General features: G+C 43.7%; 1 protein-coding gene and 1 long non-coding RNA gene across 6 annotated transcripts in view; one reads left to right on the forward strand and one right to left on the reverse strand.

Annotated features, from left to right (window-relative positions):
- The window catches only part of AUTS2 (activator of transcription and developmental regulator AUTS2), a 1,201,476-nt gene that overhangs the window by 1,016,484 nt on the left and 167,925 nt on the right, over window positions 1–17,067 (forward strand). The gene's annotated exons all lie outside the window — the stretch shown is intronic.
- LOC118969229 (uncharacterized) overlaps window positions 1–17,067 on the reverse strand; it is a 41,116-nt gene that overhangs the window by 22,070 nt on the left and 1,979 nt on the right. Inside the window, exons 2-3 of one of the 2 annotated variants that reach the window (XR_005057174.2) lie at window positions 1,881–3,859; window positions 1–1,086 (exon numbers count right to left, since the gene is read on the reverse strand). The exon at window positions 1–1,086 is cut by the window's left edge and continues 1,709 nt beyond it. This is a non-coding gene — a long non-coding RNA (uncharacterized lncRNA). The remainder of the gene's footprint in view (window positions 1,087–1,880; window positions 3,860–17,067) is intronic. The other variant, XR_005057173.2, reaches the window with a different exon arrangement.

Raw genomic sequence — 17,067 nt, forward strand, 5'->3', positions numbered from 1 at the left:
TCTTCCCCATCTGTTCACTGCAGTTTTAATTAAATCTACTGAGATTATTTTTGGCCTTCTCAAGAACAGAAAGCCAGCCTGTGCCAATGTCCACTCGTTTCTGCACTTTACTGCCAGCCACTAATGAGCAGGCACATGGGGCATCACCGCCTGTGTGCACCCCCTCCCTTTGCCAGCCATCATGAGTTGCTAATAGGGTAGAAACCGAAGTGCCAAGCCCAGGCCTCTCCACCTCCTCCTGCCCCCATCCCTAGCCTCAGCCCCACCTTGGTACTAAAGAAAGCCAGCTAATGAATGATTCCACTTGTGGTTAGCTAGCTAATGGAAATGACAGGCTTCAAATAACCTTAAAGCATGCAGCCCAATGCTTGTCTGTCTGATCAGGGTCCTTCTGCTGGCACCTGACACTTTCAATACCATAATGGCATTCACATGCATTCTTTTTGAATGCTGTCATATAGCAAGACCTTTCTTCTCTTCGTTTGCTGGGAGGATGCCTGGCAAAGCTATTAAGTCTGTGATGGAAATGACAGTTAACCGCGGGCCTGTCAGTCCCACTTTGGAAGTCAGCACATCCTTATGCCCATTAGGAGCGCATCAGGGGAACTTCAGAAATAGCTGGCTGGAAGCACTGTTGAGTTGCTCCACGCCTGCGAACATACCACCCAACAAGCTTTGCTGATAATCCTGCCTTGCCTCTCATTAAGGATTTGGTTTGTTGCTGTTTGGTAGATACTTTATTTTAAATTGCTTTCAGAGGAAGACAGCATAGCTATTCCCAGTTGGTGGGTAGGTGGTTTTTCCACAGATATGGTCAGTGCTTCATAGATTTAGAAGTCTCCTGATAGTTGGGTTTCCAAGAGAAGTTGTGTCTTGGAATCCAAATCCCTAATTGGCCTCCTCAGGGGAGGTTCCCAAGGGGGGCTGTGGACAGCTGTATATATTTCATTATCATCTGAGTCTTGGGGCCCAAATTCCAGTTTGATCTCCAGCTGGACTGTGAGCGGGCCTCAGTGGGCCCTCTTGCCCTGAAGTACGAGGCCTAGACTAGACACTAGCCTGAGTGGCCCACTCTTCCCTGATCCTCTGAGAAAAAAGAAAAAAAAAAAGACATGGGTCAAAGCAGGGCATCCAAGAGCTGTAACTATTACAACCACTCACTCCTCCCACCACGAGCTTCACTCTTACCACAAGAACCCTTTGCCTGTCCTTGAAGATGCCATTTTGTCTTTATCTGCACTTCCATTTTGGGAGTGAAGGAGGAATGTTGGGGAAGCTAGACAGAAGTTTGGACTTAGATATTGGAGAGCTTCAATTTGTCCTTACATTCAACGTGGTTCTCCCTTAGGGTATACTTCCACAGATCGCAGCAACTGAGTGCTGAATCCAGATAAGCCTTTCAGACTGGCCGCCCAGCAGTTCAAAAAATGTCACTGACAAACAACAATTTAGTAGGATTCCAAAAAGATACATAGTTCTTTTCCCCTAGATTGGCACTTTCTGAGATGTTTCCTGGAATAACCTTCCCGTACGATATTAATAGATGTCCCTAGAGTAAAGGATTTTGTTTAGAATGACTGGGCTAGATCAAATTCAGAAAAAATTGTGTAGGGGTGAGGGTGGGCATGGTAATAGTGTGCTGCATTTGCCAAACAGGCTTGACCTTACAACACCTACTCACATCTCCAAGGGCCCTTGGGAAATACTACTCTACTCCCAGCCCTCTGAAGTAAACCAAACCCCCCCCCCGCTGCAAGCCCAGCCTTCACTGCCTTCTGCTGTGGAAAGGCACCATAAACTCTGCAGAGAAACCCTAAGAGCCATATGAAACTCATTGCTAGGACTTCCAAATAAATGAGTGACAAAATATTATTTAGTACCTTGTATGCCATTTTCTTTCTGTAGACCCTCAGGAGAAATAAGACTGTTGTAGAGCCAGCAATAGTTGAAATTCTTCTGAACAGTTGCTTTACCCTTTTGTCTTGTGGCCCCCATGAGCTGGGTAACTTCGCAATGGCCACCAGCAGCCTAGAGCAGCTCTGTGGCCCGCTGTTGTAAATCAGTAGCCCATAACTGGCAGACAGGATTCATTCTTGTCTCAACGATGTATACCCACTGTTTCTTTTTCCTCATCTACAAATAATTTTTAGAAGGTTTTTCTTTTAAATACCTTGAAAAGCTACCTTAAATCCTTTTTCGTTCCAGGCAAGAAAGATAAGTGATACAACACATTACCTATTGCCAATCTAGCTGTCTAATTGGTAAATTGATATTGACTTGTGTCTGAGTCTATTGGAGCTTTGGGCTTATCAACAAGGTTGATAGGTAGTTGATGTGCAGCCACAGCTGCGGTGAGAACTAGGGGCTTATTTCAAAGGCATACAAGTGTTTTTGACTCTGCAGACTCAAGTATAGCCATCCTTGTTTTCTGTTTCTCCCATCATGGACAGCCATGAACACAACAGCCATCTTTTGCATTGTTTCCCCTCTGTGTTGAGCTCAGAAAACATTTTGTCCGTTTGTGTTTTGTCCTAAAAGGGCTGAAAATATTTATGAAGAAATCCTAGAAATTTAAGACTAAAAAAAGACCTTAAAGCTCATCTAGTCTAGGGCTGGCAGGTAGGTTTCAATTGTCATGCTATTTCTAGTCCATTAGGAATATTGTATTGAGAATTCTGGGCCAGAGAGGAATAAAAGGCCAGACTGATTAGTGATGGCTGCCCTGGGTTGGCAGGAGAGGAAGTGGGAAGGCTGCACATTTGCTGGCCCAAGTCTCTCCCTTTGGCACATGAAGTGACCTGAGAAGATGGCACTGGAAACCAAGTGTCCTTACGCTCTACTGGCTGAGGTACTCCTTCTTCTTCCAACTATAAAGCTAGAAAACTAAAGTGCTGAAAAATTAAGCTACTTCCAGATTTGCCATTGAGTTCATTGTAAGATAAAAAACAGAATCTGCTTCTTCATTCCTTTTCCCAGTTTCTGCTGGAGTTAAGAACTAAGGTCATTCCACACTCAGACTTACCCAAATTGTTCTCATCTTCAGCTGGCCATGATTAGCTTGATTCAATTTTTTAAATAGAGCTTCTCTGTTTTATTAAGACATACCAGGCAGTAAGTTTTTTTCCCCTGTGTACTTATGTGGTCAAGGATGTTGCTAGCTAAAAACAAACTAACACATTTTAGACTCCTAAAGAATACTTCCTTTTCTGAAAAAATAAAAAAGAAAGGGGAGAAAAATTTTAGAAACATTTTCGCAAGTTTCTTTCTCACTGTGCGATACTGATATATGTTACATTACCCAATATTCATCTTTTCAAGTAATAATCCAGATGAAATTGAGATGAATAGCTCATCTCTTAAAGAGTTTCTTTTTTCTTGAGACAGTGGAATTCTTTTTCCTAAGCAATTTGCTGATAAAAAACTGGTGCTGTCGTGTGTTTTCTTCTTTGCCTTAGCTTATCAGAAATAGGATTAGAGGTCTTGTTCACATATTTACTGATGAAACATTCCATCACGTCTTCACAAGTGTTGTACACTAAGTTTCAAGTGTCCAGGGATAAGGCAGACTAGTACAATTAATAAACCATTTTTTCAAGTTTTTCTTCCAGTGGCCGACTGCCTGTTTTCTCCTGACGTGAGTCAAGCTATTTAATGTGCTGGAATCCATCGTGTAGGGCTTTCTCCATTCATGCTAAGTGATTGAATTCACAGTGCCAATGAATTAGGGCCTCATTTGTCACTTTGTTGAGAAGAGGTTTTTGGACCCATTTAGTTGGCAGATTGGCTGGAGTGGGAACTGGGCAAGAACCTGCCCCTGAGCCACCATTTCTTTCCTCTTCAAACATGATTCATAATCAGCCTGGAAGAAGCATAAAGATAACAGAGGATGACCAAGTGCTCTGAAAAGTGGGTGCTGTGAAGCTGATTGTGTTAGCAGGACAGACTGGCCCCTGCTAGACCAACCACTTGGGTGTCCATGACATGGTGCCTTTAAAAAAGAGCCAGCACTGGCTTGGTGGAACCATACTTCTCTAAAGTGTGTTAGCTTAAAGAAAATTTCCATCTTTCAGCTGCTAGCGGCCCCAGTGCCAATTAGAGTGAACATACTTGACAGTTTTACTCTTGCAACCCTGGAAACATTGGAGTTTCAGAGCTGGAAGCCAGGCTGGCTTCATAGTGACCTTAAACTATGCAGATGTGCCCTGCACTCAGCTGCCTGCAGAATGGGAATGGGGTAGATGTGTGCCCCAGCATCATTGACATTCCAGGAGGGTGCTCCCTGCCCAGCCGCCCCCTCACCAGGTGCCGCACTTCCCATTAGTTCTCAGAAAGGAAAGCAGTTCAGAAAGGGGGATGCAGTAGGTCAGAAGGAGGGCAGTCTCTCATGGAGTGGGGGCTGCCTACTTACTCCCTGGGAGGAATTATCTCCTATGGAAAAGGGGTTCTAAATTAAGTCTTAGGATACAAGCCCTACCTCTGAAGGTGCTCAGGCCATGAGGGCTACAACTGCAGGTCTGGTTTGTCGACCTTTTGGTCTCCAGCCAAACACACCAGCCTCCCTATAGAATTGCTTGAGTGTGTGGGGAGAGTCAGGTTATTTTTAATTGAAAGATAAGTTTCTTCTTGAAAAATGGGAACACTGAAACCTGCAAGGCAAACGGGAGAGTAAACAGATGTCACAACGTCTAGGCCTAAAATAGGGGGTTTATCTGTGATTAATGCATCACTACAGGATCTGTGGACAAGCTGCAAGGGGCCCAGGAAGCCCACGAACATGATTGAAAGTTTTGTTTTACTTTTGTACTTTGTACAAAAGAAGGTCTGTAGCTCCCATCAGACCTTCAAGTAGATCTGTAAAAACAACAAAAGTCAAGATTCCCCAGGCTAGCAAAGAGTGAAGACATACAAGATGTCTTTTAAGAGGCACCCTGTCTGTGCCCAACCCCAGGGGCATTCATCATCATAGCCCCTGCTCCCCACCCAACCAGACACTCAACAAAGATAGACCCAAAGTCCCTGAGAGAGGACTCTGCATTCAGCGGAGGTTTAAGGAACCTTCCACAAAGTGGAGAAGAGATTTTAAAATCACTTTTCTTCCATCTTTGTTCAAGCAAGTTTTTGATGGATGTCTTTGAATTTTTTTAAGCCCTTATATTTTGTATTATTCATACAGTTAAAGTCCTCCATTCCAATTTTTTGTCACTTGGCCAAGTGATAAAACTGAGCTTTGACCTGTGTAAAGCAATGTTTGCTTCTACCCAGAATCATGAAATCAAAATTCACAAGCATGTCTTACCCAACCCACTTCTCTTACCATGGAAGCCCACAGACGTTAAGCAGCCTTCTCGAAGTCACATATCTAGTTTGTAGTAGAGGTAGTGAGTCATTTTATTCTTTATTCTTATCAAAGAAAGGGACTTATAGAATTAATGGAACTTTACAAAGTTGGGGGTCTTTATGGGTACCATTTAAAAGAAGGCATAGTGTGGTTGTATAAAAACCTCACAAAAGCCCATCTTCTCGGCCTTTTTCAGACCTGTTTCCTTTCCTTCATGGGCTGGCTCCCCCTTCTTCCCCACCGTACCCCTACTCCCGAATCAAAGCACCCCTGTGTTGAGCTCCACAGAGGACTTCCTCCTGGGCTCGCTGGAGACTTTCATTCTCAAACTCGGGGTGGCTGCATTCACACAGAAAGGGCATTTATTTGTTCATGTGCTCTTGCTTTCAATCATCCAGTCTTCCCACCATGCTGCCCAAAGAAATAGGAAGGTCAAGGGCAGGAGAAAGGAAAACTCCCATGGGTGTTTCTCCCTTAGGAAACTTGAGACTTGCCACTTCCCAGGACTCCAGGTACAGAAGCATCTTTTCATCCAGCAGGAGGCTGCAGAGTGCATGTAGAATGGTGGGTTTTGTTAACAAATTGCTGTTAGTTTCCTTTTTTCTCATTCTTAGTACTTCTTAGGAACTGTGTCTGTTCTTACCTCGAGCCTTCTATAGGGCCAGAGATTTTTCCACAGAGAGCCCCTTGCTTATGAATAAGAACTCCTTTCACCTTTGTTCAGATTGTCCCACGTTGCTGCCTTATAAAAAAAATGTGTTGTATGTGTAACCCAGATTATGTCCCTATTAAGTGAATTTGTAATGACTCCCTCGTGAGCTTAGCAAAAGTATGTCTAGACAATTTTTTCTGGCTTTCCCTCCCAAACCTCTTTGGGTTAAAAATAGGGAAGGATTTATTTTAATACAGTGTCGTACTGTATCTTTAACCTTTTGTCTAAATACATATTGCCTCTTTAAGTTTTATTTAGAGAAAGTGTGGAGCTTATAAACCAGCTCACTCAGACCTTGAGACTGCCCCTGGCTGGCCTTCCTGCTGCCAGCGGATTAGCCAAGTCTCCAGAAGTGTTTTACAGGAAGCTTAGATGGAGGGAAGCACCTAATTATTATCCAAATTTTTCCCTTTAGTTAAGTCTTACTGTAAGATATCCCAGAGATTATATTTTTAGCAACCACTTTAAAGAGACTGGGGGAGATAAATTTGAAATTTACAATCACGTGACCGCACCACAGCTTAACACGCTCAAGGTCCGCCTCCTGCAGCTGGCTGCTCTGGAGGGACTCACGTGCAATTCTCTTTGCTGCCACTTGAAATCAGAAATCACAACCGCAGTGATTAGCAGTGAATTCCCTGATCGCCACACCCCTGTCAGAGGGAGAGGGGCCTGTTTTCTTGGTAGCCAGTAGTTAACCCCTTCATGGGATGGGTAAGAGGCAGAGGAAATGATTAGTGGGTCTGAGGTGGGCCCTCAGCACCTCTGTCTTTCCAGAAGCCGCCTGGGTCATGCTGAACGTCAGCAGGCTTAGGAGCCTCAGCTTTGCAGGAAGTGAAGGGGAATGGCCGAGAAGGAGCTTCTCTGGCCCAGCTGAAGCTGTGCTGTCCTCCCGAGACCGCTGCCACCTGTCCCCACAGGTTGAGGAGGCCCCGCTTCCAGGGCTGCAGAGCAGCCTTGTCAAGCTGGGAGAGCCTATCTTTGCAGAATGAAGCAGAAAAGCCTGCTTTCTCCCCCTCTTCCAGCTCTCTTTTTTTTAAAAACGGCCTCTGGCTACCAAGTGGACGATTATGGATAGTATTGTAGAGCAGCAGTAAGCAGTGTTAATGAGCTGCAGGCTATCAGATACAAAAAAGAAAATATTTTCCCTGCGGGCCAAACAAAATTAATTTTAAAAATTAATGTAAACCACTAACGCTGCAAGTGCCTCCATTAAATTATGGGACTGTGACATGTACAGTGCTATATTTTTGCCATTGAATTTGTTATCTAAAAGGTGTTCATTGTTTGTTATGGTGTGAAAGGCTGTTTTCCTCCAGATAAGCTTGTTCATTAGTAAACTGGATCCCTGCCACCACCCCGTTTCTTTGCACTGAAGTAATGCCTTGTAGCATAAATGCAGACAGCCGCTGTGCATTTAATATCAGAAATGTAAATCAGAGCATCCAGTCTGATTTTAAATGGCTTCAGTCTTTCCCAGGATGAAATCTGGGGAAAAAATTTCTTCTCTGCTGCTTTTGACACCATGGCTTTGGCAGACAGGCCCTGAAATAGGCTGATAATTATTAAAGTATCTTGTTTCCCACTGAGGTCTATGGATCGCTCTGTCATTAGACTGGATTTATTTCTAGGGTTTCATTCACGCTGTGACAGCTTGGGATTGATAAATCCTGTGTTTTAATTTCAGGCAGAAATGAAACCGGTAAAAAGCAATTTGGGAGGGGAACAAGCCTGGGTAAAATGGCTGTGCATCTTAATGCCTGAATATGGAGCCGGAGTACGGAAGACATCCTGGCTGGCAGGCTGAAACGTCAGCCAAGGCAGCCAGCTCACCAGAGTCAGGCCCCAGAGAGCAATGGGTAGGGCAGGCCCAGAGCACCCTGCAAACGGCAGGTGCCCTGTGCTGGGCTTGCAAGCACTGGCCTTGCCTCTGAAGAGGGGGAGAGCAGACGGGAGAAGTGCTGTGTCCCACCTGGCAGAACCGGAGCGCAGGATGTGTGCTGTACAGTGAGCGCAGATGCAGGTGCTTCCTGGGCACTGCAGCCGTCGTTTCAGATGTGCTCGCGCACCCATGCAGGGTGCGGCCCTGGCCCAGTCCAACCTGAGGACGCGTAGGCTCTCAGTGCACCTTACACTGTACTTCTCATGGTGTTGAGTAAGCTCAGGGTCTGATTTTTTTTTTTTTTTCCAAAGAGAAGCCAAGATTACTGACTCCTCTGATATTCTTTTTGGCTTACTTAGCAAATACTGAGTTTAGCACTATTTCAAATCTGAGGGGTGCATCCATAACCAATTGAGAGTGGAAAAAAAACCTGATTAGCAATGAGCTCATTCTAGAGAAATAGGATCATTAAGATGCTGTGTGAAAAAGCACTGGAGCACCCTGCCCAGTCAGCTTCTGGGGGCACCCTGCCCTTGCCCTGATGTGGAAACAGCTGGACTGATGACACACAGGAAGGGTGCCCTCGTCCTCTGTGGGCTCTGTGGCCTCCCATGGGGTTGCTGGTGTTCGTTCACCTGTGCTCTGAGCACTTCACACCACAGGCCGGGGCTGGAGCAGCTGTAGGAAGGGTGGGTAGAACTGGAACCTCCCTCCTCTTCCAGACTCTCCATTTCACTAAAGAGGAAACTGGGCTTCTCATTGATGACTTGCTGCTGAAAAAGGCAGAGACTATCTGGCTCATTCTAGAACACCCATCAGAAAGTTGTGGCAAAAGGCTTCTAACTGGGCCTGCGGATCACATAGATTAAGGCAGGGACTGATGCCATCACTAAGACGACCATATGTCCTGGATGGCCTGGGATAGCCCCAATTTATGTGTGATGCAGTTGCTGTCAGCACCCCCTTTCACTCTCAAAAGCATCCTAGTTTGCATGCTACCTGCTGCTGTGGTCACCCTACCACCCTAGTATCACCCACCATCCAGCCAGTTCATTCAGAGCAAATGAGAAGCCACAGTGGGCCAGTGAAACAGAATCTTTTATTGAAAAGTTATAGAAGGACATATACTGAATGAAACCAATGAAATAAACTCTTAAAAAGTGCAGAACAATAGCACATGTTTGTATTTATACTCCTATATAGCAAAAGTATAAATACCATACTATGCATAATAAATATCAAATGAGTGCTAGTATCTCCCTGTGAGGAGGTATTCCAAACATATATTTCTTAAGCTGCATAGAAGCTATGTAGGTTTTCCTTACATATATTCTTGTATTTCCCTCTACTTTTTTTGAAGGAAGAAATATTTCATAATTTAAAAAGTATAAAATGTTTCAAGACAATTGTTAGGCCAATGGACAATGATTGTGTTGAAATATGGAAGTGTGTGCGTAGTGAAGGAGGAAATTATATTTATGGCCAAGCATCTCAAGAATTGCTGTTGGCCCCAAGAGATGCTGTTACTGGGAGTGCGAGCAAAGCTCGGTGTTTTCCCTTGGGGAGCACCCTGGTTTGCAGGGACTCCAGAAAGAGGCATGCTGCATCCTGCAATCTGTCTTGAGAAAGCCAGCTGCTTGCATTTTGGATGGATTTGCTTCCATAAAGTCTGTTGGGTCTCTTCTGTTGGGTCAATTCAGTTTGCAGGTTGACATTTACTATGTGCCCTTTCAGTTAGCACTTGCTCATAGATTTTTATAATTCCTCTATTTCCCCCTCACTCCAACATCTGCAGTAACTCAGATCCTTTCTCCCCACAATAGCAGCAAACAGAAGAAGGAGCACAAAGAGAAAAGTGCCGTCTTAGGGGAAGCCACCTGGGGAGGGACCAGGGGCCACAGGCAACTCCCGAGAATCCCTTGGAGAACTTTGTGTTGATGCAAAGAATCATGTTGAAATCTGAAGAAGCCCTCCTGGAATAATGAATCTTAGGGAAGCTTTTTTGCTGCCCTGGAGACTGCATTGTTAGGCTGTGCCTTCCCTGCAGACACTGTATCTGCACCTAATCCTGATCTCAGAACTGTCTGGCTTCCAGACACTGTTGTTCTACGTTCTAAGAAAAGACCCACTCACCCTTGCCTCCATTACTTTTTCAACTTTTACAGTTGATGTGTATTTTGAAGCAAATTTCTGGCATTTCTGTCTGAGTAGGTAGAGGTGTAATTCCAATCAGACTGACTAGCTTGTAGAATTAGCCAGGAGTGGATAAGATGACCCCAGAATGACAAGGAAGCATTCCACATAGGCATGGACTTCTCAAGAGGAAATGAGACAAAAGATAGAGTAATGAGAACATGGAGCTGGGACTGCATGCACATCTTACTCCAGCCACTGTGATGATTGTTAGCACTCTTTCACAAGCCCCTGGCAAGCAGGTGACTATTGATTTGGGTTGAATTATTATTGTCAAGAGCTAACTTTCACTGAGCACATACTGTGTACCAGGCATTTTGTAAAGCACCTTAATGGCTTTTTGTTCTGCTTCCTCACAGTTACACTTTGAAGTAGGTATTTGGATGGCCACATGAAATTGTTATTTTGTATGGTCAAAAGAGTCAAATACAGGCATGCCTTGGCTATATGTGGTTCCAGACCTCTAAAATAAAATGAGTATCTCAATAAAGCAAATCAAATGACTTTTTGGTTTCCCAGTGCATATAAAAGTTGCACTTATATTTTTCTGTAGTCTTCTAAGTGTGCAATAGCATTATGCCTAAAAAACAATGTGTATACCTTAATTAAAAATATTTTAGCTACTAAAGAATGCCAACCATCACCTAAGCATTCAGTGAGTCATAATCTTTTTACTGGTGGAGTTTCTTGCCTCGATGTTGATGGCTGCTGAATGATCAGGGTGGTGGTCACTGAACTCCTGAGTGGTTCTGGCAATTCCTTCAAATAAAACAGCAGTGAAGCCACATTGATTAACTCTTCCATTTACAAATGATTTCTCTGTAGCCTGCGATGCTGTTTAATAGAATTTTACCCACAGAAGAGTTTCAAAGTTGGGTCAATCCTCTCAAACCCTGCTACTGCTTTATCAACTAAGTTTTGAAATATTCTAAATCCTTTCTTGTCATTTTAGTAATCTTCATAGCATCTTCACCAGTAGATTCCATCTCAGGAAACTACTTTCTTTGCTCATCTATAAGAAGCAACTCCCATCCATTTAAGTTTCATCATGAGATTAAAACAATTCAGTTACATCTCCAGGGTCCACTTCTAATTGTAGTTCTCTTACTACTTCCACCACATCGTCAGATACTTCCCCACTAAAGCCGTAAACCCCTCAAAGTCATTCATGAAGGTAGGAATTAACTTCTTCCAACTCTTGTTAATGTTGATATTTTGACCTCTACCCACAAAATCACTAATATTCTTAATGGAATCTAGAATGGTGAAGCCTTTTCAGGTTTTCAATTCACTTTGCCCAAATCCATCAGAGGAATCACTATCTAGAGAAGCTATAGCCTTACAAAATATATTTCTTAAATAATAAGACTTGAAAATCTAAATGACTCCTTGATCCATGGGCTTCAGAGTGGAAGTTATGTTGGCAGGCATGAAAGCAACATTAATCTCAACACATCTCTATCAGAGCTTTTCAGTGACCAGGTGCACTGTCAGTGAGCAGTAATATTTTGAAAAGAATCCTCTTCTTTGAGCAGTAGGTCTCAACAGTGGGCTTAAAATACTCAGTACAATGTTGTAAGCACATGTGCTGTCATGCAGGCTTTATTGTTCCATTTCTAGAGTACAGGCAGAAGAGATTTAACATAATAATTAAGGAGCCTAGGATTTCCAGAAGGATCAGTGAGCATGGTCTTCAACTTAGTCACCAGCTGCATTAGAAGCTTTGAAATCAATGACTTCTCTTCTCTAGCTATCAAAGTCCTAGATGGCATCTCTTTTGGTAGAAGGCTGTTTCATCTGTACTGACAATCCATTGTTGAGTGTGGCCACCTTTGTTAATGATCTCAGCTAACTCTTCTGGGTAACTTGCTGTAGCTCCTACATCGGCACTTGCTGCTTCACCTGCACTTTCCTGTATGGAGATAGCTTCTTTCTTTAAACCTCATGAACCAACCCCTGATAGCTTCAAACTTTTTTTCTGTAGTGCTTTATATCTCTGAGCCTTCAAAGAATTGAAGAAACTAGTGCCTTGCTCTGGATTAGGCTTTGGCCTAAGGGAATGATGTGGCTAGTTTCTTCTGTTCAGACCACTAAAACTTCCTTCAGCAGTAAAGCTGTTTTGCTTTCTTATCATTTATGTGTTCACTGGAGCAGCACTTTTAATTTCTCTCAAAAACTTTTCCTTTGCACCCACAAACTAACTGTTTGGCTCAAGAGGCCTGACTTTCAGCCTATTTCTGCTTTCAACATGGCCTTCCAAACTTTGCTTAATAATTTATAGCTTTTGATTTAAAGGGAAAGACATGCAACTCTTCCTTTCACTTGGATACTCAGAAACCATTGTGTGGTTATTAATTCACCTAATTTCAACATTGTGGTTGTCTCAGGGAACAGGGAGACCTGAGGAGAGGGAGAGAGACCGGGAATGGCCCATTGGTGGAGCATTCAGAGCACTTACAATATTTATCAATGAGGTTTTCTGTTTTATAGGGGCATGGTTCATGGTGCCCCAAAACAATTACAGTAGTAACATCAAAGATCCTGAACACAGATCACCACACAACTATAGTAATCATGAAGAAGTCTGAAGTACTCCAAGAGTACACAAAACGTGACACAGAGGCACAAAGAAAGAAAATGCTGTTGCAAAAGTGTCCCCAGGGGACTTGCTCAATGCAGGGTCCAAACCTTCATTTTTTAAAAAAACCAGTATCTACAAAGCACAGTAAAGCAAGGAATGCCTATATTGACAGTTTTACGTGTTTCAATCCAATAATTTTAATATATTCAAAAATATCTAAATATCAGCAACTTTACGTGGTTCAGTCAAGTCATCTTTCATGTTTGTTTTGCAAATGGAGGAATTCAGACATTGAAACTCGCTCCAACTCAGCCCAGCTAGCAGGTGGCCAAGCTAGAATTTGAACCGGATAGTCCAATTCCAGACCTTTGCACTAAACTGCCATGTTGCACCGCCTCCACCTTGCATGGAAAACAAAGGCTTATTTTTGTGGCCTAGGTGTTCAAATCTGTTCTTCCACACCTCAGCCAACTTTGAGATCAAAGGTGGCTGGTCAAATGAAATGAAATGGTTCCTGAAAGTCTTGGGTTATATTTGTGATGGTCTGTTTAAAGAGCATGGTATATAGCAGGCACACCAGAAATCTGGAAGATGGAAAATCACTCTTCACCATCTCTGCTCCTCTCTCCAACAAAGAAAGAAATCAGTGTGGTGCCAGCAGAGGCGCTCTCAGCAGGACCTGGCCCATTAAAGGGGAGACTTCCATGCTGAGCCAATCAAGAGAGACCTGGGCAAAAATCAGACTCTTTCCCACCCTGGAAACCCATGCCTTGAATCTGTAATTCACCTGTTAACTCAAGTGTGCAGCTGGCGGTTTAGCACAGAGGGGGATGGCAGGGAAGGGAAGAGAGAAGGGCCAGAGCTATAGCACTTGAATTTCTAGCATCACAGTCAAGTTAGGAAAAAGGAACAGGCTGTGATAGTTTCTTGGACCTTATATTTCCAGCAAAGAGAAACCAGCAGGAAAGATTTTTGAAAACTGATGAGCTGGTGGAGGGCATTAGAACAATGGTAAAAAAGGCAGGGGCCCCAGCGTCTGGATAAAACAGTCCCACTGTTGCCTTTCAACAAGACTGAATAAAGCTTAGGATTTTTTTTTTATGGGACTTGTAGCCATTTTTAAACTTTCATTTTTCATAATGTCACAGATAATCTTTTTATCTATTATCCTCTGGCTCTTTTCTGAGAGGCATTTGCATCAAATAGGGTGTGCAGATCATGACTGTCTCTAGTGGGGAAAGCAGCTTGAAATGAAAGGTTATTCACTCCCTCTGCTTTCGCTGCCTTTATTCTTGATTCTTGCACATTTTCTTACATCTGAATTTGGGTATTTCTGGAGTTTTTCTTTAGAAACCCTTCCATTCTGAGATCTAAGTATATTCAGACTCCAATCTATCTATCAGGGTTACAAAGCTTATGCTCAGTGAAAGTGAAGCTTCTACTTTGAAACATTTGTCAGATACCCCATGGCCTCTAAAATCAGAGCATCTCCTAGAGAGCAATCCGACAGAGGACAACTTGAAACAGGTGGTGCTCTCATGGTGGGGGCCTGTCCCTAGTGCTGGCCTCCCAGTAGTGGCAGAATAGAGGCCTTTTAAGCATGCACTGAGAGACGGGAACTGGGCAGTCCACTTCTTCTGGCAGCAAAGAAAATGGGTCTGGGGGATGGATTTCCTCCCACCACTCCTCCCATGTGTGGATTAAGAGACCTGGGCTCTGGGAGGGGCAGAAGTGGGCCCATGTGGACAGAGAAGGGCTGGGAACCAAGTAGCCGCCTGCCCAGGGAGAGGAATCAAAAGCCAGCCCATCTGTATGTAAAACCCCATTGAAAAAAATGACCTATAAACAAACAGGGCTTTGACTGATAGGTGCTGTTTGGCTTCTGGTACCAGCTCATCCCCCCAGGCTCTAGGGAGAGTCCAGGAGGGACCAGAGTTGTTCTCAGGCCAACACGCAAAGGCTGCAGAGCAGCTTCCTCCTCCTGTGCTGCTCCCTTCACAACGCTCCTGTGCAGGGCCACACAAAAAGCCTAGACACATTTCTTTCCCTCCTGAAGAAGAGTGACAACAGTCTGAAGAGGCAAGGCCAAGGGGCACTACAGTGTACGTGTTTGAACTGTGCACTGAATTTGGGCTCAACCAGCTACACTCAGGTGAACAGTGACCTCACAGAACAGTGGCCAGGGGCTTGTCTTGAAATTTGCATATCTAACGAGTCCCTAAAACAAGGGAATAGGAGGCCCAAAGAGGTCTTGACAGCCTCTTCTAGCCAGCTGGCAATTCCTTGTAGCTTATGAGGGCCACTTCGTGGAACACTTACCCTCACAAGGGTGTATCTCACCTACTACACAGGACACTGGAAGCTAAGGTTCCGAGGTTGCTGTGATTTACGGAGTTCATGGGGCTGGTGGCTGGGTGAGCCTCAGAACTTTGACCTGTCTGAGTCAAAATTCCTTGTTCTTACTGTCTCCTGCCTCCCTAAGTTGTCAGAACTTCTTTGGAGCACCGTTCCCTTTATAGGGACTGTTTAGATACACACTATTGATTACAGCTGCTCTGAGGATTTGTTTGGGAGAGAAGGGTAGCCCTATTGGACTAGGAGGGTAATTTCCTTGTCTCTAAGCTTGTCTCTCTGACCTTTGAGCCAGTCATCATAATTTCATATTTTTATGACTGTTAAGAAATTTCCGTTAAGTCATAAATACACCAGAAGCCCTTGTGACTAAATAAATGCAAGTATTCTCTTCTTAGGCATTGAAATCTCCCAGTGATGTGGCAAGAATGTAGAAATAGTGAGTTGTCAACCAAACATAACAGATTTCCCACTTGTAACAAACTTGCATGTAGCTGTGAATGTAAAACTCCCAGTAAGCAAAATGTGGTTTTGTAACGGTTGTTTTCCTCATTGACTATAGCTTTTCTGTGAGAGCTCTGTGAAGATAGTTTCATTGTATACATATTTATAACACTCTTAATAAGTAGAGTACCTGCTAAATTGTTTTTATTTAACTTGCTTCAGAGTGAAAGGGCATTGCAGCTAATGTTTCATCATGCAGACTTACAAAGTTACCTCGACTGGCAACATGGGGTGGCAAAAGAACACTGAACTGAGACTGGAAAGATGTTGGTCCTAGTCCTGGTCTGCCTCTAACCATGACTTGGGTAGGTGACTCTGCTTCTGTAAGGCTCAAAAAGAAGTGGTGAACTCTCACCTGTCAATCCCACTGGACTGGAGGGCTTGTAAAAGTTGCAAGGCAAATAGGAAAGAAAAGACTGGGTGTGCCCTTGTGCCCAGGCTCACCAGACATGGTTTGGTAGACCCAGTTTGCAATTGCCCACTGAGAAGCTTTTGGTTTGTAAGATGTGCTGTCCTCTTTTGCTGGGGGAGAAAGGCAAATTCTGAGACCTACACCAGCCCACTCTGTCAGTAAGCCTTGATTCTTGGCAACAGGATTGCCCAGTGAAAATTAACAGGATTGTCTCCTTAAAATGCCTGGTGCCTTTGCTCATGCCCCACAACCTGCAGCAGAGCGCAAAGTCCCCACATGCTTCCGGACTGTTGGCTGGCCTCACTCCTCTCACCCTGATCTGGCTGCTGAGCAGATAATCCACCACTCTCAGCTTGGCTGGTACTGCGTTTGGCATGGCTCTCAAACCTGGGCAGACACCAAACATGTAGAAACAAACCTCTAGGCCTCCTGGGAGGTTCAAGGATCACCTTGCAGCTGAGCCCTGAACAGAGATTATAGTCTGTAAAAATAATAATTAAAAAATATGTAGGTTTCAAATGTAATATATATATTCATTGAAAAAATTTAGAAAACTCAACACGTATTAAGAAAAAAGAGTCACATATGCCACCATTATATTTTACATGTTTGTGTGTTCCATATGAAACACCTTTTTTTCTTCTCTTTTTTCTTAACTTTTTGTCATGGGCAATACAGCATTAAGTGCAGGGCCTTGGGTCCTGGAGCCAGACTTCTGAGGTTTGAATCCAGCTGTGCTGCTTGCTAGCTCTGTAACCTTGGACAAGTTTTTTGACATGTGTATAATTCCATTTTCTCTTCTGTAAATAGGGATAATGGTACCTACTTCGTAGGATTGCTTTGAAGCATTCACACAAATAAAGCACTAAGAAAACACCTCTTGGCATGCAAAAAGCACTCAATAGTCTATGTTGGTAATATTCCTTTTTTTAAACCTGTTTTATTCAATGAAAACATAGCATTTTAAAAATCAAGCACCTATGATTCTATGCTCTGCCAACTGCCTCAGTTACATAAAGACAGGGCACTGAGACTAGAGCATCATCCCACCTTTCTCCCTCCCCTCCATCCTCACCCACCTTCAGGAAAGCAA

The sequence above is a fragment of the Manis javanica genome, chromosome 10, assembly GCF_040802235.1.
Source record: "Manis javanica isolate MJ-LG chromosome 10, MJ_LKY, whole genome shotgun sequence".
NCBI lineage: Eukaryota > Metazoa > Chordata > Mammalia > Pholidota > Manidae > Manis > Manis javanica.